The sequence below is a fragment of the Macrotis lagotis genome, chromosome 3 (assembly GCF_037893015.1).
Source record: "Macrotis lagotis isolate mMagLag1 chromosome 3, bilby.v1.9.chrom.fasta, whole genome shotgun sequence".
NCBI lineage: Eukaryota > Metazoa > Chordata > Mammalia > Peramelemorphia > Peramelidae > Macrotis > Macrotis lagotis.
In genome coordinates this window covers 253,789,801-253,811,739 of record NC_133660.1, presented here as the reverse complement: position 1 = coordinate 253,811,739, position 21,939 = coordinate 253,789,801, and the positions used below count along the sequence as shown (strand labels likewise).

Sequence of the window (21,939 nt, the reverse complement as noted above, 5' to 3'; positions counted from 1 at the left end):
AATTTAAAGTCAAAATTATAGATGAATTTTAAAAAACCCTTTAGATCTGTTAGAAATCGGTATAACTCATATCAAATATGGGATTAGAGAATTTTGTTTGAGAGACATAGTGACTTAATGATCAGATGGGGTAGACAGGAGACTTTGGTTTGAATCTTAGTTGTAAACAGAGGCATTGAACATCCAAGTCTTAATTTCCTCAACTGCAAAATGGATGCAAGCAATAATCATCCTACTTCAAAGGGTTGCTTTAAAGAATATGTTTTACCAACCTAGAAGACTTACACAAATATGATCTTATACAGTTTTTGAGGCATTAATAGATTCATCAGTATTAAGTGCCTCCATAAACTATATCCTGGGTAAGGTGTTTAGAGATAAAAACAGGAAAATGAGATGTGATCTATGACTTCCAGGAGCTTATAATACAGTAGAAAGATAAAGTGTACTGACAGAGAAATAGAGAACAAATATGACTGTTAGAGGTCATGAAAATCCTTAAGAGATCAAATAAAACAGCAGAAAGCTTATAGCAGAAGGCAAGACTTTATGGAAAAGGCAGTTTTTGAGCTAGGTTTTGAAGAATGATAAGTAGCATGACAATAGATTGAGATGGAGAAAAAGGAACTTTTCTAGTAGAGGAAAATCAATCAACTGACATAGGAAGGTGAAGCCAGGAGAGGACCTCGTGCTCCCCATACACCTTTCTAACCCAGCAGCAGAAAATACTGGGACTTTATAAGTGGACCCTTTGCAACCTGGAGTCCTGGATAACCTTCAGGGGTCAATATTGCTTCAAAGCTTGTTTACTGAGGGCTTGATTTGAAGAACATAAGAATGAAAAAGATATGGTAAAGGCCACCAAGCTATTTATGAAAGGTGAGGAATTATTTTGGATTTACCATCATCCTCAGCCATATATATCTTCCCTGATTCCCCTGGAGGCACTTACTTTGAAAGATTTGAGTGTTACAAGGTTCTGGTGTGGCACGTAGACTACTGGCACCTCTCTGAGAAGGTAATGTACCATGATTACCTTTCCAAGAGGGAGAAATGGAAGAAAGTGGACTTGGAACGTTGGGATTGTGAGGTTCAGCAGTTGAAGGAGGAGACTCCACCTGATGGTTCTAAGACTGAAACTCTGCCCCACCCCAGCCTGAAAGGAAGGTGATTTGCCACCATTTTGATGGCATGTTGTTACCTAGACCCTGAGTGTGCCCCTCAGAGAAACATATGCACATTCTTTAAACTTTCAACATGAACACTGAATATGTAGGTACACATACTCTTGACATAATGAAGTTATTAACATTATGGACAAAAACAATCAACTGACATATACTTCTTAAATACATAGTACAATAAATGAAAGGGATCTACTCTGAATAAGATTATATTTCAGTAAGAAAAATTTTATATATATATTCAGATGTAAAAATATGATTTATATATTATATAAATTATTGTATATTTATATATTATTATATATCATATAATAATACATTATCGTATAAATATTATATATTTATAATATATATTTAATATATAATATAGTATGTATATTATAGTAATTATAGCATATATGTATATAATACATATTTATAAAATAGAATTGTCTATTGTATCATTGTAGTATAGTATGGCATAGTAGAGCATGGTATGTTGTGATATATATTGTATCACATTATATTTATGATCTGTATTGTATGTATACTATGTATAGTAAATAATATTAATATCACATAACTCTAAAGAGGATACATTCAATTATATGCAAACTATCTATAGATATATGTTTTTACATACTATAGCTATATAGCTATAGCTATAGTATATACTGTATACTTTGTATACTATAGCTATATAGCTATAGTAGAGATTTTGGGGAAGAATTTCACTAACAATTGAGGGATCAGAAACATTTTCATGAGAAATATGGAGTGCATGCCAGAAATGGATAATGACTGGTGTTAAAGATATAGAGATATTGAGAAACAGCTCTGATTACTTGTGTGTCAGAAACAGATAGGTCACTATGACTCAGAATACAGAACTGGGGAGAAATAGTAGTATGCAATGGAGCTGGAAGGATGAATTGAGGTAAGTTTGTGAAAGAATTCAAAGCTACATAAAGGAGATTATATTTTTCCTGGAGGAAATAGTGTACCAATAGATTTGATTGATTGGGAGATTCAGATTCAGATTTGTCCTTTAGAGAAAATAGCAGAAAAATAATTAGGCTTCATTGATGTGGGAAGAGACCCCCACTACTATTGACAATAATAATATTAACAATAACAGTTATCTCTATGGTCCTTTTAGGTTTTGGAACGTGCCTTAGAAAAGTGATCTCATTGTATTCTCACAAGAATCCTGGGAACTAGGTCCTCTTATTATCCTTATTTGAAAGATGATGAAATAGAGGCAGAGTAATCAAATGACTTGCTAAGGTTCACCTTTTGAAGGTCAGATCTGAACTTAGATTTTCATGATTTCAGATTCACCCCTCGATCCACTGCACTCCTTAGATGAGTCAGAGTTATTGATTAGGAAGTATCTGGAATCATTTAAATAAGTTAATAAAGACCTGAATTTGGGTGGTAGCTCTGTGGATATCATAGGGATGCGACATGAGAGATGTTATCAAGGCAAAAATGGTGATCATTGCCAATTAATTGGATATGTGCATTGGAGGAGAATGGAGAGTCAAGGATAAGGTTCAAATTTCAGAGGTTAGTGAGCAGAATTCAGATATGAAGTTCAATTTGACTACATCAAATCATGAAGTGGGAATAATTCCTCAGTACAAAGGAAAGTATGAAATAAGACAAAATTCTAGATGCGTAATGATCCTTTTATCAAAACACATTCTTTCCAAGGTATATGGGATGTTTAGATGATGTGAGGGCTTGACAAGACCTTTTCAAGACTATTCATTCACCTTTGTTGTCTCTATGGCTCTCAACTCTTTCCTGTGACCCAAAGAAGTTGAAAAATGTACAGTAACCATACAATCTTGGCAGATGGATTAAACCAGATTGAGTACTTAGAGCTTGGATAGACCTCAAAGACACCAATATCATCCATGGTAACTTGGCATAACTGGTCTTTTGTTCTGTCACTGAACTTCAATAATGCTGGAAGAGAGAGAGTGAGTTTGAGGACTTGTACATCTCTGCTTCACTTAAGTTCAGTTCATGATCAAATCAAGACATCTCCCAAGATATCATTATTCCTCTGAAAACACGGGCAACGACAATGCAATCTTTCCAAACAAAATGCCATTACTATAGTTCTAATATAATCTTTTACTTATGTTACTGAAATAATTTTGTACCTGGTCTTATTGTTTTCAAAGTATACATCTGACCCTGTTACGCTCCTGTTCAAGAATCTGGCTTGGCTCCCTATTATGTCAAAGGTAAAATATATTCCCCTTATTTTAGCATTAAAGACTGTAAAATTTGAATCCCACCTTGCTATCCCTGACTTATTTATTGATCCATTAATTAATTACTGGCATCAACATTTATAAAATAACTATTGGGAAGGTTTTCTGGCACAGTAATGGGGGAAAACTGCCTCTGGCATCAGAGACTATGAGTTCAAATCACAACTCTAACACTATCTATGTGACTGGGAATTTTTCATAGTCTCCAATTTAACCATCTGTAAAATAGGGAAGTTGGTTTGACTGTCCACTGAGTTCCTTTCTAAATAGATCCAAATCCATTATCTTACAATGAAAGTTTTTCAAGATTTTTTCATATAATTACTCATCAGGAACTACACGCTAGCCAAATGGATCTATCTCCTCTTTCCTATGACATATAAAAGATTTGAGACACATAGTTTCAGGAAAATTAATCACTTTATTCACAATGTTAGCATATCATTAATAAAAAGATGGCCATTTGGTCAAATTTCTTAGTCCCAAGACCCCGCATAGAAGCCATACAATGCTTATATGTCTTTGGAAGAGTACATGATCCTGAGAGTGAAAATTAACTCTATTTGATTAACAATTAATAAAAGTATGAATATTATAATGAGAGGTAGATCTGTTCTTAGAAGGTGTGATGTATGTGTCTTTGATCATTCAGATTTTGCTCAAAGACAATCTATAAAAGGAAAGATCCACATTTTCCCAGACTTGTCTGAATGAAACACAGTGGGTTAGAATCTATTAATTCACTTAGAAAAGATGGTCTAGGCTTAAGGTAAATTTTGATAGAGGTCAATAATGTCCTTCAAATGGTTGACTTCAAACAAAGAAATAGGATAGGGGAAAAACCTGGATCTGACCAATAATTAGTTATTAATAATTATTTCCTCTCATCCCTAAATTCAGGATACTTTCTTCACACCTTTGTAGATGACATATATGATGATTTCAATTGAGGAAATGCACTCCATACTTGTCTCTTCTCTTAGAGTCTTTAGTTTGCTTCTAAGGCCACTTCAGGTCATCTCTCCCATAAGAGTCTTTTATGATATCTCTGGTTTTTAGTGCCTTGTCCTTCCTTAAATTAAGCTTGTACTTTCATATCTTTGTTACTGATGTGATTATGATGATGATGATGATATTTGTCCTTCGCTTTTAAAAAATATATGACATCAGGGAGGTGATGTCATGACAAGTAAATGAGTTGGGTTTGAGTTGGGAGGGCTGTATTATGTTACAAATCTAACTTTCTTCTCCAGAGTCTTCTGGATCCAGTGGCCATATATGAATTAGGATGATTGGAGATAGCACTGCATGTAAGGCAATCAGGGTTAAGTGACTTGCCCAAGGACATACAACTAGTGTCAAATGTATGAAGCTGTATTCAAATACCCATCCTCATGACTCCAAGGCCAATGCTCTATCCACTTTCCCACCTAGCTATCCATTATACCAACTAGCTGTCTACTTTTACTGATGTATCTACAATTTCTATTCAGTGGCCACCTTTTTTTTGTTGTTATATCCATCAGACTCTTGTGCATAGTAGACACTTAACAAATGAAACATGAATTTAAAAGCAACCTGAATCTTTGAAGTCACTGAATGCAGCTCACAACACTCCCCAGGGTGAAATACCCAGGTTAACATGTAAGGAAAATATTTAACAAAATAAATAAAAATACAATAAATAAGACAATATTACATTATAAATTCGAATCGACACACAACATGTAGGGATTCTCATGCATAGATTAATGGGCCCTCATTTCTATTTGAATTTGCTGCCACTGATCTATTCCAATCAACTCATCTTCCACTCAAGCAACCTGAGGGCAATGGAGGAAAAGTGAACTTGTCCAAAGTGACATTGTGGCAAAAGTTGGATTGGAACTCATGTCCTTTCATTCCAAAGCATTTTATTGTTAACTGTATTTGCTATTATTGTTGTTAAATGAAAAGCGCCTCTGGAATCATTTTGTTTATACTTAATGATTGATTTTAAGTTGTCGTCTCTGAGACTCTCCATGGTAGTTTCTTCTTTCCCTGCAATTCATAGGCTGCGTTTGTCTGATATTTGAAGTCTGTTAGTCGACACAATAAAAACACTAGCCTGTTAAATAATACTTGCAAACATTATCTTTGGAAAGTGAAATATGGGACTTTGAAAAAAAAAGAAAATCATTTCATGACAATAGCTGGCTGTCATTTCTCCTGTTGAGATAGAATTTTCTCCTCTCCCCTTGTTCAACAATGCCTATTGGTAATATTATGACATATCCCTCAAAGTGATTCCATCTTTTTCTCTTAAAATCACCAGGCTGTTTTTACAATTGGAGAAAATTATGCCACTCTCAGCAACTGATCAAACAGAAAAATGGTTTGTGCCTCTTATGCTTGAAGATGATAATTATTTGGGGAATTCATCAGATTGTAACTGCAGCATTATTGTGGCATTGTTATTTCAGGAAAGCAGTGGGGGTTATCTTTACTACTAGGGAGTTCTCCTTTCAATTCTAAATATTCTCCTATGGCTAAACACAGAGATGAATGATTCCATTCATGGAGAGTATGTGGCAGAGTAAATGCAATCCAATAGATTGAAAACATCTGGTTTCAAATTACACCTTGGACAGGTAGTAATTGGGCATCCTTGGGCAAGTCACTTAGCCCTTATCTGCTCTCATCTTCACAGCTATAAAATGGGGTTCACAAAAGTAATAATCTCGCAGTACTGGGAGCATCACTGTATGACTCAAGGGGGAAAGAGTACTGAAGTGGGAGTCAAAGATTCAAAATTCAATTCCAACTCTATCAATTACTAGCTGTGCAACTTTGGGCACATCAGTAAGCATATCTGAACTTTAGTATCTTCCTCATCTGTAGAAAAAAAGAAGGAAAAGAGGTAGAGCAATAATATCTAATTCACAAGGTTATAGGGAATCCAGAAGTTAACTTTGGGGGAAAAACTTTAATTCTGTAATCAGGAGACATAGATTGAAATTTTGCCACTGATATTTGTAGATTACATGGTCTTGAAGAGCCATTTCAACTCACACTGATTTAGTTGTCTCATCTTAAAAATGAGGGGATTAGCTCAAATAAGAACTTTTTTGCAGGGCAATGGGGTTAAGTGACTTGCCCAAGGTCACACAGTTAGGCAATTATTAAGTGTCTTAGATCGGATTTGAACTCAGGGACTCCTGACTGCAGGGCCAGTGCTCTATCTACTGTGCCACCTAGCCTCCCCTCAAATAAGATCTTAAAGTCTCTTGCAGATCTAAATCATTGATTTTGTGTAAAATACTTGGTAAACTTTATAGAGCTGGGTAAAGATTAACTATGGCTTTGTAGGGGATTTATTTTTTCTCTTCACTGTTGCTATGTAACTAACTACCAAGACTTGGATGCAAGTGTGTGTTGGCATTTTCTTCTTCTGACATTCCTGGCCTCATATCTTTTCTTTTTTATACTTTATTTTACTTTATTTTTCCCCAGCTACATGCAAAAACAAGCTTTAACATTCATTACTTAAACTGTAAGTTCCAAATTCTCTCCTTTCCATCCTGCTCCCCTTCATTGTGAAGGCAAGTTATTTGACATAGGTTAAAAATGAGTAGTCATGCAAAACATAGCCATAATAATCATTTTGTGAAAATAAATATAGCTTCCCATAAAAAATTAAGAAGAGCAACTTCAAGAATAAAGAAGAAATGCTTCAATATTTATTCAAACATCATCCATTCTGTCTTTGGGATGGATAATATTCTTTATCATAAATCCTTCAGAGTTGTCTTGGGCCATAGCATTACTAAGTTAAGTCATTCAGAGATGATCAGCCTGCAGTATTGCTGTTACTTTGTATATAATACATTTCACATTGCATCTGCTCATGTAGGTCTTTCCATGTTTCACTGAGTGCATCCTATTAATCATTTCTTAAAATAGAATAGCATACCATCATAATCATATATCACATTACCCAACTGTTGGACATCTCCTCTATTCCCAGTTCCTTGCCACCAGAAAAGAACTGCTATATAAGTCTTTTACCCTTCTATTTTTAATTTTTTCTGAGATGTAAACCTGGTAGTGACATTGCTAGATCAAAGGGTAGACATGGTTTTATAACCCTTTGGGCATAGTACTAAAGTGCTATACAGAATTGTTGAATCATTTCAAAACTCCTCCAACAGTGCATTCATATCTTACTTTCCATACATTCCTTCCATTTCTCATTTTCTCTTTCTTTCCTATTAGTCAATATAATAGGAATAAGGTATTACTTCAGAATTGATCTAATTTACATTTTTCCCATCATCAATAAGTTAAAACATTCTTAAAATTTGGTCATAGATAGAATTGATAACATTATCAATTGGGGACTGTCTCTTGTTTTTTTTATAAATTTCAACTCAGTTCTCCATGTTTGAGAAATGAGGTAGGTCTTTAACAGAGAAAACTTGCTTCAATTTTTTTCCCCACATTACTATTGCTAACTATATTTTCCTCTCTCCTATTCTCCCCACAACTATTTATTCTATTCTCTCTTTCTTTTCATCCTATCCCTCCACAAAAGTGCTTTGCATCTGACTACCCATTCTCACATTCTTTCCTCCCTTCCCTCCCCTTTCTCCTATCCTCTTACCATTCCACTTTCATCTAGGGTAAAATAGATTATTATACCCTATTGAGTGGATATGTTATTCCCTTTCTGAATCAATTTCTTTGAGCAAGGCTCACTCATTCCTCTTCAACTCCGCTCTACCCTACAGGAAAATCTTTTTGGTACCTCTCTTATATGAAATAACAACTCTTTACCCAAATACATTCCTCTCTCACCCATTAGCTCCATCTTTTAAATTTATTATCCCTTCATATTCAATTCCAACCTGTCCCTTATCTATATATACTCTTTCTAACTATCCTAATAAATGAGAAACTTCATGAGTTATCAGTATCATCTTCCCATGCAGGAATATAAGCAGTTCAAAATCATTAAGTTCCTTATGATTTGTCTTTCTAGTTTAGGTTTTTATCCTTTTCTTAAACTTCATATTCAAAGATCAAATTTTCTATTCAGGTTCTGGTATTTTCACCAGGAAAGTTTGGAAGTTCCCCATTTCATTGAATATCCATCTTTTCCCCCGAAAGAGTAAGTTCCATTTTGCTGGGTTGCTGATTATTGATTGTAATCCAAGATCTTTTGCCTTTCAGAATATCATATTTCAAGCCCTATGATTCCTTAATGCAGAAAATACTAAATCTTGTGTTAATTCTGACTGTGGCTCCATGATAATAGAATTGTTTCTTTCTAACTGCTCGCAATATTTTTTCCTTGACTTCGGAGCTCTGAAACTTGCCTTTAATATTTCTGGCAGTTTATGTTTTAAGACCTCTGTCAGGAGGTTGTCAGTGTATTCTTTCTATTTCTATTTTACCCTCTGTTTCTAGATTATGAGGGTAGTTTTCCTCAATAATTTCCTGAAAAAAAGATGTCTAGGTTTTTTTTTTTATCATGGTGGTCAGGTAGTCCAATAATTTTTAAATTAAATCTCCTGGATTTATTTTCTAGGTAGGCTGCTTTTCCAATGAGATATTTCACATTTTCTTCCAGTTTTTCATTCTATATTATTATTTCTTAATTTCTAAAAAATTCATCAACTTCCCTTTGTTTTATTATGTATTTTAAGGAATTATTTTCTACAGTGAGCTTTTTGTATCTCCTTTTTTATTTGGTCTTTTCTGCTTTTTTAAAGTATTCTTCTCTTCATTGACTTTTTTTAGGCCTCTTTTTCCATTTGGTCAACCTGTTTTTTTTTCCCATTTGGCTGAGTCTGGTTATTTTCTTCAGTATTTTTTTGAGTTTCCTTCATTAACCTGCTGACTCAGTTATCATGATTTTCCCACATCATCTCATTTCTGCTTAATTTTTCCTCTACCTCTCTTACTTGGTCTTCAAAATCCTTTATGAGTTCTTCCATGACTGAGACCATTCACATTTTTCTTGGTGGTTTTGGATGTAGAAACTTTGACTTTATAGTCTTCTGAGTTGATTTTCCTTATGCCCATAGTGACTGTCTATGGTCAGATTTTTTTCTTCTGTTGTTTGCTCAATTTCTCAGTCTATGACTTGATTCTAACTCAATGTTAAAGTGGAATTCTGCTTTCAGAGTAGAGGATGCATTTTCTCAAGCTTTGGGAGCATTTTCAAAGCTGTTTTCAGAGTTACTTCTAGGGATCTACAAGTTTTCAATTCTTTTTTTTTTTAGGTTTTTTTGCAAGGCAAATGGGGTTAAGTGTCTTGCCCAAGGCCACACAGCTAGATAATTATTAAGTGTCTGAGACCGGATTTGAACCCAAGTACTCCTGACTCGAAGGCCGGTGCTTTATCCACTACGCCACCTAGCCGCCCCTCAAGTTTTAAATTCTTCTAAAGTATTTTGATCTAAGGAAAAGTTTGTACCACTCTCCTGGCTTGTGGTTTATTCTGTGGGTGACCACAAGACTTCTTTCTGCCCTGGAACTGTGAGGAGGGTCCTCTCTCCATTGAGAAAGTAAGAGCTCTGTGGTACTTCTACTCCTTTTCCTGGGACTGGGACTGGGACCCAAGACTGAGACCCAGGTCTGAGTATGGACAAAACAACAGAGTCCTGTCTTGGTGATAGCAAAGAGACCTCCTTACAATCTATGAACCAAGACCTCCAGAAGCAACTGCCACTGCTAGTTCAATGAATCCAGAGGCTGCCATTGTCCTGTGCTGACAGAAGGGAAGTTGATTAATCTGAAAGAAGAAATTATGATTGAATCCCTTTGGTATGTGGCTTCCTTGGTGTTAGAAGGCTTATAGAATTGGGATTAGTCACCCATGGAAGATGATGACTACTCTTTCTTTAACACCAAAAGAGTTATGAAGTAAACTCTAAAATTGGAAATCATTTAAACATGATAAAATGAATTTGATCATTTAGGCCAATAACCTCAAACTCAAATTATATGTTACATTTATGGCTATAATAATAAATAATTTGAAAACTTAATGGTTATATTTTTTTTCTAAAATAGGGGAGGGAAATCAAAAAGCTGCCTAATGTACCTTAGAGTGCTAAACTCAATCTCCATAAAGTAGTGGAATGAAATAACTGATCTGGGTCAGCTGATGGTTGTCAAGGATTTCCGGAAATCCTTGTAAGCCTGACAAAAGAGAGCCCATTCTCTGCCCACCCATTCCCAGTCTTCATTTTAATATGATTAAATGCAAGAACACCTAGCTCCCTTGGAACTTCACCTGTGTTAAAGAGTTACCTGCCCTAAACTCTCCCTGGCCAAGGAGCTGGATCATCATAATGGCAGTGGCAGCTGCTTGTATGATTTCATAGAGTCACTACTGTTAAAGGAGCTCTTTAGACCTCTACTTCACACCCTTCCCAATGCATAAAATTATAAATTTGAAGCTAGAAGGTACTTTGTAGACAATTAAATCCAATTCTCTCAGTTTATAATCGAAAAGACTGTTAGAGATAGTTAAAGAAACTTATTCAAGTTGTAAATGAATACATTGAATTGATCATCTATGGAAATTGTATTATGTTTCCCTTCATATTGAGGAACATGGCATGATTTTTTTGAAACAGATTGTTATTTCTGGAATTCTTTTCCAGGTTGCTTTCCTAGCTTTTCATTTTTTCCTCCACAAATTTCTCTGCCTTTTTTTGTTACATTTAAAAAATTTTTTCTATTTTGTCCTCCACTCAGCTCCCTAGTAGAATGTAAGTTCTTTGAGAGAAAGCACTATTTCATTTTTTAAATTCCTGTGAGTTCTCATCACTCTAGTGCTGTATCTAGCTTACGATATAAGAGGTGCCTATTAAATGAAAGTTGAATTAAACTACAGGTAGTCATTGTCTTCATTACTCTGATCTCTAAGAGGGAATTTTGCTTGTCAAAATGGATTATCATATCCCAGAAAATCCCACATGATAACTGAGATGTGCTCTTTCTTACCCCTCTACCATCCTTCCTTGAGTTCTTTCAAGACTGAGATCAACTCTTACCATCATCAAGATTTTACCGGTTTTCTTCTCCAATAACAGACTGACTGCTCCTAAATTATGCCTTACAAATTTCTTCAATGTAAAGATGATCATATTGCCTTCTGTGGGGGGGAGAGGTAGGAAAGGGAAGGTGGGGGAAAATTGTAAAAATTCAAAAACTTTACAAAAATAATAGGTAGGAATTTCTTCTTCAAACTTTTCCTTCTATTTCCTTCACAAAGAAGAGTTTTTCTTCCTCTTTTTAGGCTGACATATGTTATCTATTCAACAAAGTTCAATTCATGGAATCAAGAAATCTGAGAGTTGAAAGATGATTCTCAGATTGGACCAGGTATGACTGACTGGTCCCAATTATCTAAAAGTCTTCAAGTTTTCTGATACCAGAGAAATCTCACCTCAGTCCTCATGGAACCCATATTTGAACAAGTACCCCCCCCCCCCCAGGGTAGCATACAATGACTTTATCACATCATTTTTTTCTTGAATATCTCAAGTGAGAGGAAGCTCATTATTATCTTGAGAGCTAACACACTTCATTTGAATAGTTCTAATTGCTAGGATTCAATATGTCCAAAAAGATTAATAAATTAATTTGATTACTTTAATATATATTGATTGCTTTCCCAATAAATCAGCTCTTTAAAATTTCCTATTTCTGTGAAGGGTACCACAATATTCTCAGACATCTAGATTCTCAAAAGAGTTGTTAAAATCAAACTAAGTAATATTTATAAAGGGTTTATCACAGTGTCTGACATATAGTAAGTGCTAGGAAATTCCAGTTACTATTATTATTATTATTATTATTAATTATCCTTGAGATAAATTATATAAGCCAAACATATCTAATCATTCACCAGCTATTGCTATTTGCACACTCCTAACATTTCTTGGTCCACTTTATCTTGATCCCAAACTACTGCAATAAGTTACCTAATTCATCTCCCTGGCTCATGCATCTTCCCACTCCAAGCCATCTGCCACAGTTGCCAAAGTGTTTTTCATAAAGTACAGGTCTGACTATGCCAACCTCCTGTTCAATAAATTTCAGAGATTCTCTATTACTTCCAACATAAAATATAAACTTCTCTGGCATTTTAAGTAAGAATCGTTTTATCTTTATCACATTATTACTTGTTGTCATATACTATGTGGTTCAGTCAAATTGCTCTTAATATCAGTCATCCATGATACTTCATATTCTATCTATGTTCCTTTTCATTAGCCGTACTCCTTGAAATTCATCTCTTCCTTATTTTTCTCTTTCAGAATCCCTTACAATCTCAGCTCAAGTGGCACCTTCTGCCCAAAGTCTATCTTAATTTCTGCTGTTGCTAACTTCCCCTTCTAATGACTATGACTTAGTTTTTAATATATTTTATGTATATCTGCATTTATATGTATACACACACACACACACACACACACACACACACACACATATATATATATATATATATATCCCCATATACATATATGAATAGGCAGGGGTGTTTATATATGAATAAATGAATGCTTACTGATCAGTTTATGGATTGGTTTGTCTTTCCTGATATTAAGCCTAAATTTGATTCTTTGGAGATTTCACATAATGCTCCTAGTTCGTTAATCTGGGTTTAAATAGAAGTCTATTCCTTCTTTCTTGTGATGACCCTTAAAATACTTGGAGACATCTACAATTGTCAAAAGTCATTTCTTCTCTAGACAAAAACCCAGAGGTCTTATTATTATATAGTATGGATTTGGGATCCTATAATTCTCTAATCAATGTCTTTTTCTATGTCTGAGACTAATATTATGTTCCAGATGGAGTTTAAGTGAAGTACAGGAATTTGATCGTAACCCTATTCCTGGACCTTTTATGTCTTTTTTTTTCATGAGGTCTAAGTTCTTATTATTTTTCTCATCTGCTACAGAACACTGAATATTCATAATAAATTGATGGTCTCTATAACTTGCAAACCTTTTTTTTTGTTTAGTATGTCATTTGGCAATGTCAGTAAAACCCTATCTTTTTTCATAAGACTTCTGGATCACCAAAGAATGAAGAGATCACAGTTTTATGACATTTCAACTGTCATTATGTCTAGCTACTCAACTATAACAAGATTGTTTCAAGAAGTCAAAAATATAGGACATTTTTGTTCATTACCATTAGAATTGTTGCTTATTAAATTTTAATCTCTTCTCAATTATATTGTAGTCCTTATTTTAAGAACAGATCATCACTATCATCATCTTCCTCCTCTTCCTCTTTCTCCTCCTCTTCCTCCTCCTCTGCTTTCTTCTTCTTCTTCTTCTTCTTCTTCTTCTTCTTCTTCTCCTTCTTCTTCTTCTTCTTCTTCTTCTTCTTCTTCTTCTTCTTCTCCTCCTTCTCCTTCTTCTTTCTTCTTTCTTCTTGTTTCTTTTTCGTTATCTTTTAATCTCCCATAGTGAATTATAATGAAACTTTCATGTAACTGATACTGGCAGGCACATAATAGATTCCTAATGTGTATATGTTGATTGCTGTTGTTTGTCCTTTGTGTTCAAAGAGGATCATCATGATTTCAGGGTCAATGTATAGTTGTGACTGATCATACCAATAAGAAGTCAGATAGTTCTACCATAGTCAGACTCAAGTAATTCGTGTGATCATTTTGAGGGGGGTGTCATTACATTTTTGCATCTATGTTTATTTGTTTGTTTTTGAGCTATTGCAATTCCACATTCCTAATAGAGCACAGCATCTGTTCATTGATGTGGGTACACAATGCTGAACAGTTTTGAACCCATGTCTTCCATGTCTCACAAACTATATTAAAGTCCTTCAGAAAGACATTGAAATGCCCTTATATTGATTTTTCTGACCATCATGTGAGTGCTTGCCCATTTTTGAAAAAAATCTCTTAAGCAAATGCACTTTTTCATTCAAACAACCTATCAGACTGGCCTTTCAGAGTTGCATTCTCTGTAGAAGAGTTTGAATGGTTAACAGTTCAGCTTAAGGACCTTAGTGTCTGCTACCTTTCTTACCAAATGATTTTCTAAATCTTCCTAAGAAAATTCAAATGCAAGTGATTGAATTTTCTGGCATAGTATTGGTAGATTGTCGAGGTTTTACAGAAATGCAATAATGAGGGCAGCACAAAAGTTCTGTAGGCCTTCAGTTTGGTAGGCAGCTTAATGACTCTTCTACATATTCTTTTTGGATCCTCCTGAATGCTGACTTAGCTCTGACTGTGCTTGAGTAAATTCTGTGTGTGTGTGTGTGTCTGTGTGAGGTTTATGAGGTGGTAAGGAGAACTAACACTTCTGGTACGAGGGCTTGCTAAGCCCTTTTTAGGACTGCTGATTCATCTTTGATGTCCAATCAGTCACCCAACTCTCACCTGTGGTTCCAAGAAGCTATAACATAGCAATAGTTATATTCAGACAAAACTATCTCAGCACATGGGGCAAACCTTGTAGATGGGAATTGGCAGGCCTTAAACTCAAGCTTATAAAGACTATTCCAGTGGAATAGGCAGATGAGGACAATTTGTTCCAATGGCCATGAAATCAGCTGAGTTTGGTCAGACATCAATGACACCAAGTTCATCCACTGCATCCTGCTCCACTGCCAGTCATTCTGACTTTTGTCTTGCCATTGGACTTTGATGACTGTAAAAGAGAGGGCGGCTGATGATTCTGTACAGCTCTATCTCACGTAAATCCAAATCCAAAAAATCCTCTTCAAAACAAAGAACAATAACATATGTATATGAATGTACATATAGGTGTGTTTATATATTGTTGTGTGTCTAAAATCACCTTAGCCAGATACTCAAGCAGCTAATATGGTCCTCCATAAAACAAGAGAAGAAATCAAGCCAATAAATTGTTCTATAATATTTGGTGTTTGATTTGCCTAGTTAAAAAATAGTTCCCTGGATAAAGGCATTGATGAGTTATTTATAAAATTTCATAATCTCGTAAAACTAGAAGGATTACCTAGACATTGGAAGACAGTCAGATAAGAAATATAATTGAAAGGCAAGAGTCCTGGACTGAACCTAACAACATGAATGAAATAGAGATGAATGCAGTGTTACACTTGATAGTATTATTTTCAAATAAAAAAGAACAACGTCATAAGAACAAGTTAGGAAAGTTCTGGCTAGACAGTAATTCATTTAAAAAAAAGCATATGGGGGGCAACTAGGTGGCACAATGTATAGAGCAGTGACTCTGGAGTCTGAAGGACCTGAACTCAAATTCTGCCTTCAACATTTAATAATTGTCTAGCTGTGTGACCTTAGGCAAATCACCCCATTGCCTTAAATAAAATGAAGAAATTGAAAAAAAAAACTTAAGGGGGTGGCTAGATGGTTCAGTGGATAGAGCACTGGCCCTGGAGTCAGGAGTACCTGAGTTCAAGTCCGGCCTCAGACACTTAATAATTACCTAGCCGTGTGGCTTTGGGCAAGCCACTTAACCCCATTTGCCTTGCAAAAACCTAAAAAAAAAACTTATGGGAATATAGTAGATAGCAAATTCAAGAGACTGGGTAGCAGACACCTATAAGCTGTTTGTGTTATGATCAAATGAGATGTTATGTCAGGTACTTGGCAAACTTTAAAATGTCATAAAAATGTTAGTTATTTATTATGTTAAAATCAGGACAATAATCAAAAAGCAATTCATTTAAACAAATGTAAGTATATTAAAATAAATCTTTTCAAAATTATTTCTTTAGCAGAATATGCAATTTTCTGCAATTTCCTGGGATGAGGGTGTAATCTGGACCTATGGTTTCATTGATGTAGTAAATTCCTAATGAAACTCCCTTCAAAAATACAGCTCTGCAACATCTCTTAAAATCATAGTTTAAGAACATTAAGACATTATATGTCAAAGGTATGATCTGAACTCAGGTATTTCTGACCCCCAGAATTTTTCTAGCTCTTAGCACACCATAGAACTTTCTCCAACTGCCTTCATGACAATTGGAACAAATTATCCTCATCTGCCTATACCACTGGAATAGTCTTTATATACTTGGGTTTAAGGCTTGTCCATTACCATCATCTTCTAGGTGTTTTGTCTTCCATATAGTGAACAGTAAGTAAATGTTTTTTCATTGAATCTTCCTCCAAGAATCTCCATTTTAATGAGTTCATGCAGAGTACCTTGTCTTTCTAGGTTACTCTCTTGACTCTCTCATGAACTTTTTTTATATTGCAACTGAGGTAGTCAACTCAATTTCCCCACTTCCTTTCTAGCTTTTTTTTGGTGGGTTGTTTTTTCCATTAAAATGAAAGCTTCAGAGATCATCCTTCTTTCTGCTTTTATGTGTATCCTTAGGGTTTATATACTTAGAACAGTGCTTGATTCCTACTAAGAACTTAGGAAATAGTTGATTGTTTGACTTGAATATTGGATACCACACCTATCAGTTCAGTTGAAGGCTTTTTAGCTAATTTTCTTAACTTTTTTTTTAGATTTTTTTTCAAGGCAAATGGGGTTAAGTGGCTTGCCCAAGGCCACACGGCTAGGTAATTATTAAGTGTCTGAGGTCGGATTTGAGCCCAGGTCCTCCTGACTCCAAGGATGGTGCTCTTTTCCACTGTGCCACCTAGCCACCCCCTTGTCCTAACTTTTTAAACATGGCCTCAGAGTTTGCATCTGTAAATATGTAATAGAAGTGATCATGGAAAACTCCTTTCTAAATTGCCCCAAATTGCTTTTGTAGAACCAACAAATACATTTACTTGAGGGGGAACTGAAATAAGAATGAACATTTTCTCTTGCATTGCTTATAAAAGCCATCTTAGCCTAATTTGAGTTTTACATTAAGGAGAGAACCAGAAATCTGGATTTTTTCCCTTGGTTTCTCCTATCCCTTTCCCCAACAACAGAAAGTAGTAAACATATGGGATCCTGATCCAACCAGCAGTCTAATTAAATATGCACATATCCAGACTTTCTTATCTTTCTCTTGCAAGTGATGAAAATGTAATGATTCTGCTAAACTGGAAGGAAAAATTTAAGTGGAAAAAGTACCTTTGTTTCAATTGATCTTAATTACTGTACTTCAATGGACTCTTCTCTTCAGCAACTAAATTTAGTGCTTTTTTTTCCCTTGGGAGCTGTCCCTGGTTGTTCCAGACTATTGCATCAGCACTCTCTGTCAACATCTCTGACATGTTCATCAAATTGAAAGAAATCTCATTTACCTACTATCTTTCTGAGGCTCTCAGGTCTCTTTAATGTTCACATGATATAGCTTTCTGCCATCCAGACAATATCATTCTCTATCAAGTTTCTGCTCATCCTGAAGTGAAATCTAGAGAGTATTTTTAAATTCCAAAAAAAATCAATTCCCATTTGTGATCTCAAAACCAATTTTTCAAACTTCCAATGAGACAAGCAAGGTTGTGTCCAAATTATGAAAACATATTCTACCATGAATTGCTTTTCTCTTTATTTGGGTGCAATTAGGAAAGTTGATGATGGGTAATTTTCATCATGCATATGCTTTCAGTTTGTTGATTTATAAGTATGCATGAACATAATTAGGTGTGCATGTGCATTCTTACAGCTTAATATGCCCTGCTTCTGTAGTAATTAGCAGACTCGGCATGGAGCTAATGTTGTCCTTTTTCAAGCCAACTTATGAGAAGTTCAGGGGATTGGCTAGTTCAAACATCCTTCTAGTCATTTCAAGAGTCATAAGAAGACAAATTTGGCACTACTCTTTTCTTATGACTGGAAAACCAACTACTTTCCTTCCTAATCACATACAGGAATTGGGGATTAGGCAAGTGTGTATTCTGTACTCCCAAAAGGAATTAATAAATTCTTATCAAATTGCAAAGTACAACATTATTTTACTTTCATTGTATATCTGAGGCAACTGATGCCCAGCGACATTTTCTGAAATTAAGGGTCAAAGAAAAACAGAGCAACTGAGACTATATCAAGAACAAGAATTAGTCATATTCCCAGATAGGAGTTGAACTCTTTTGCTCCAGAGCCAGTTGTTCTTCTTTTGGAAATATAATAGGATGAGAGAAGTGTAGAATTAGGTCTGAAAAAGCCTTCCAAGTTTCCAACTCCCTCATTTTTTATATAAGGAAATTGAAGTTCATCAATATTAAATTCTTGAAGTCACAAAGGCACTAGTTAGACAAACAAAAACAAATAAAGCATGCTGACCCTTTTTTTTCAGGTTGAATCATTATGTCAAAAATTTAACTCTTTTCAAATCTTATTACTCCACTGAAGATTTTCTCATATGAATAGGTGAGAACTAGTGCAACTATTCTGGAGAACAATTGGGAACTATGACCCAAGGGCTGAAAATTGTGTATAATTTTGTCCCTGTAATTCCACTACTTGATCTGCATCCCAGAGGATTCAAAGAAAAAGTAAAAATGATTAGAGCAACTCTTTCTAATGTGGTAAAGAACTGGAAATTAAAGGGATGCCCATCAATTGGCAAATGGCTGAATGTGGCAAAAAATTGTGATGTCATACTATTCTGTTATAAGAAATGATGAGTAGGATGGTTTCAGAAAAACCTGGGAAGATTTAGATGAACTGATGCAGAGTGAATGAGTAAATCCAGGAGAACATTGTATGTAGTAATAGCAATATTATATGAGGATCAACTCTGCAGGTCTTTATTTTGATCAATATAATGATCTAAGAAAGTTTCAATGAACTTCCCATGGAAAAAGTCATCCAACTCCACAGAATGGAATCTGAATTTAGGTTGAAGCATAATTTTTTACCTCATTTTACTTCATTTTACTTTCATTTTTCTTTTTTACAATGTGGCTAATGTGGAATATGTTTTTCATCATTTCACATTATAATTGATATCAAATTTCTTTATCTTCATAAGAGGTAGGAAAAGATTAGTAGACAGGTAGAGTATCCAGAACTCAAAATTTAAAAAAAAAAGACTGCCAAAGACAAATAAACAATGAATTTATAAATATCTGTGCAATATAATAAACATCAGCTTCTTTTCCTCATCACTGATGCATCTATCACCTCAAAGTCTCAGAGTTCTTCATAATCATCAGATGCCAAGTGGCATTAAGGCACTAAAAGTTTAATTAATTTAAGAAACTATACCAACAGTCAAAGGTACTTTGCTAAACTTGACAAAGGGCCCTGGTTCATTTTGGGGTCAGAAAGCACCATTCCTATTGTCATGCCAAATAGGATGCTTCCTATGGAGTCAGAGGACTGACAGTTTGACTCTGGGGCAGTCATTAAAGTCCTCTTTACCTTAGTTTTTTGACCTGTAAAACATGAGGGATGGACTACATTAACTCTAAATCTCTTTATGACTTTAATTCTAATGATCACTTAAAATTTGTCACAATTAAAAATACCTCATTCAACATTTTTCAGAAAATAATTCCACATCTTAAATATGTCTCCACATATGCAGGACTGGAATTTTTGCAAAGTACTATAGCATATATATATATATATATATATATATATATGTATTTATATTTATACATCTATCTGTTAATAGCTATGTCACCTATATCTGTTTCTGTATCTTTATCTAAAGGAATGGTATAAAACTTAAAGAGAAATGGAGAACACTAAACCACAAATTAAGATACCTATGGGCTATATGTGGATTTAGAAAGTCACATATTAACATTTTCTATGATTCATTGAAATTTTATATATTTTGTTTAAAATATCCCAAGTTCATTCTAATCTGGTTCAGGCCAAACATGGGACTGTTGTAAGTAAAACAATAATTCTTAAAGTCTCTCTTCTTGATCTATTTTCTAGTAAGTTTTGTTTTTTCCATTGAGACATTCACATTTTCATTCTTTTAACATTGTTTTATTTTTTCTAAGTAATTCATGGAGTCATTATTTTTACTTTCCCAAATCTAATTTTTAAGGAATTATTTTCTTCATTGAGTTTTTTTACCTTTTTTTTTATCCACTTGAACAATTCTGGTTTTAAAGTTACTTTCATCAGTGTATTTTGGTACCACTTTTTTTGATTTGACCCATTCAGTTTCTTAAGATGTTATTTTTTTCTTGAGATGTTATTTTATTATTTTTGATGCTTCTTTTACCAAGCTATGCTAATTGTTTTCTGTTCATAATTTTCTTCATTTGCTTTCATTTACTTACATTTTTATTGATTTTTTTTTACAAATACATGTTATGAAAGTTTTTCAACATTCATCTATGTGTATATGCATATTTTTAAGTTACAAAATTTCCTTCTAACCTTCCTTCCCACCTCCCCTCAGTGGCAAATTTGGTTTAACACTGTACATACATATTTGTGATAAACAGGTTTATGGATTAGTTATTTTCAGTATGAGGAATTAAGATTAAGGGAAAGAGATGCATCAGAGATATTTTTTAATAAAATATTCATCAGATAATAAGGTGCTCTGGTTTTTTTTTTATTTTGGTTTGGGTTTGGGTTTGGGTTTTCTTCTTCTGGATGGGGATAGCATTGCCCATTGCCAGTCTAATGCAATTGTCTTAGCTCTCTGAACTGCTGAGAAGAGCTGCTTCCATAAATTGATCATCTCACAATGTTGTTGTTAATGTGTACATTGTTATCTCAGTTCTGCTCCCTTTGCTCTGCATCAGATACTTTAATTCATTCCATGATTCTCTGGAGTCTGACCATTTAAGGTTTCTTATTGAAAAACAACATTTTATAGTATTCATATACCGTAACTTGTTTAGTTATTCCCCCAAATGCTGGACAGCTTCATTTATTTACCTAATTTTCCTCTATTAATCTTATTTTCAAAATCTTTTCCCCTCCCAGTTCTTTCAGGGATTCTTCTTAGGTTTAGATTCAATTTATAATTTCCTTTGAATCTGTGCTTGCGACTATTTTGGCTTCATGTTTACAGTGTCTTCTTCTGAGCTTGTGACTTGAACTCTCCTATCACCAGCAGATTTTTGTAGTCAGATTTTCTTTCTTTTTTTCAGTTGTTCATTTTTCCAAACTTTTTCTTGATTTAGAATTTTATGTTAATATTGGGTTCCATACCCAGAGTATATAGGGAGAAATGGAGGGAGAAGGAGAAGGGCCACAGACCAGTTATTATTTTCATTGCTGTTTTCAGAGCTGGTTTGAGGGTGGGTTTGGAAATTTTAGATGCTTTCAAGGTAATATGATCTGGTGAGAGGTGTAGTCACTGCTCTCCTTTTCTGTACTCTCATTCTTATCCAGGAAGGATCCCTGGTCCCTTAGGCCTTAGGATTTCAATCAGTCCTACTATTTAGGACTCTTCTTCCCTGGAACCGGAAACAGTTTAGAGTTCCCTTTAGAGTTTCCAATCCCTCTTGAGCAAAATTTCTCTTCTTCTCCATTGATTAATGACAGAATCAAGGAAGTTGCTCAAAAGCTTCTGGTCCAGTGTATAGTGCTAGTACTAGGATCACTTTTAATCCCTTTCTG

The 21,939-nt window shown here is 34.6% G+C and overlaps 1 pseudogene; it reads left to right on the top strand.

Moving 5' to 3' along the window:
- The first annotated feature begins 848 nt into the window (after window positions 1-848).
- Window positions 849-1,205, top strand: LOC141516524 (NADH dehydrogenase [ubiquinone] 1 beta subcomplex subunit 9 pseudogene; annotated as a pseudogene).
- The last annotated feature ends 20,734 nt before the right edge of the window (window positions 1,206-21,939 follow it).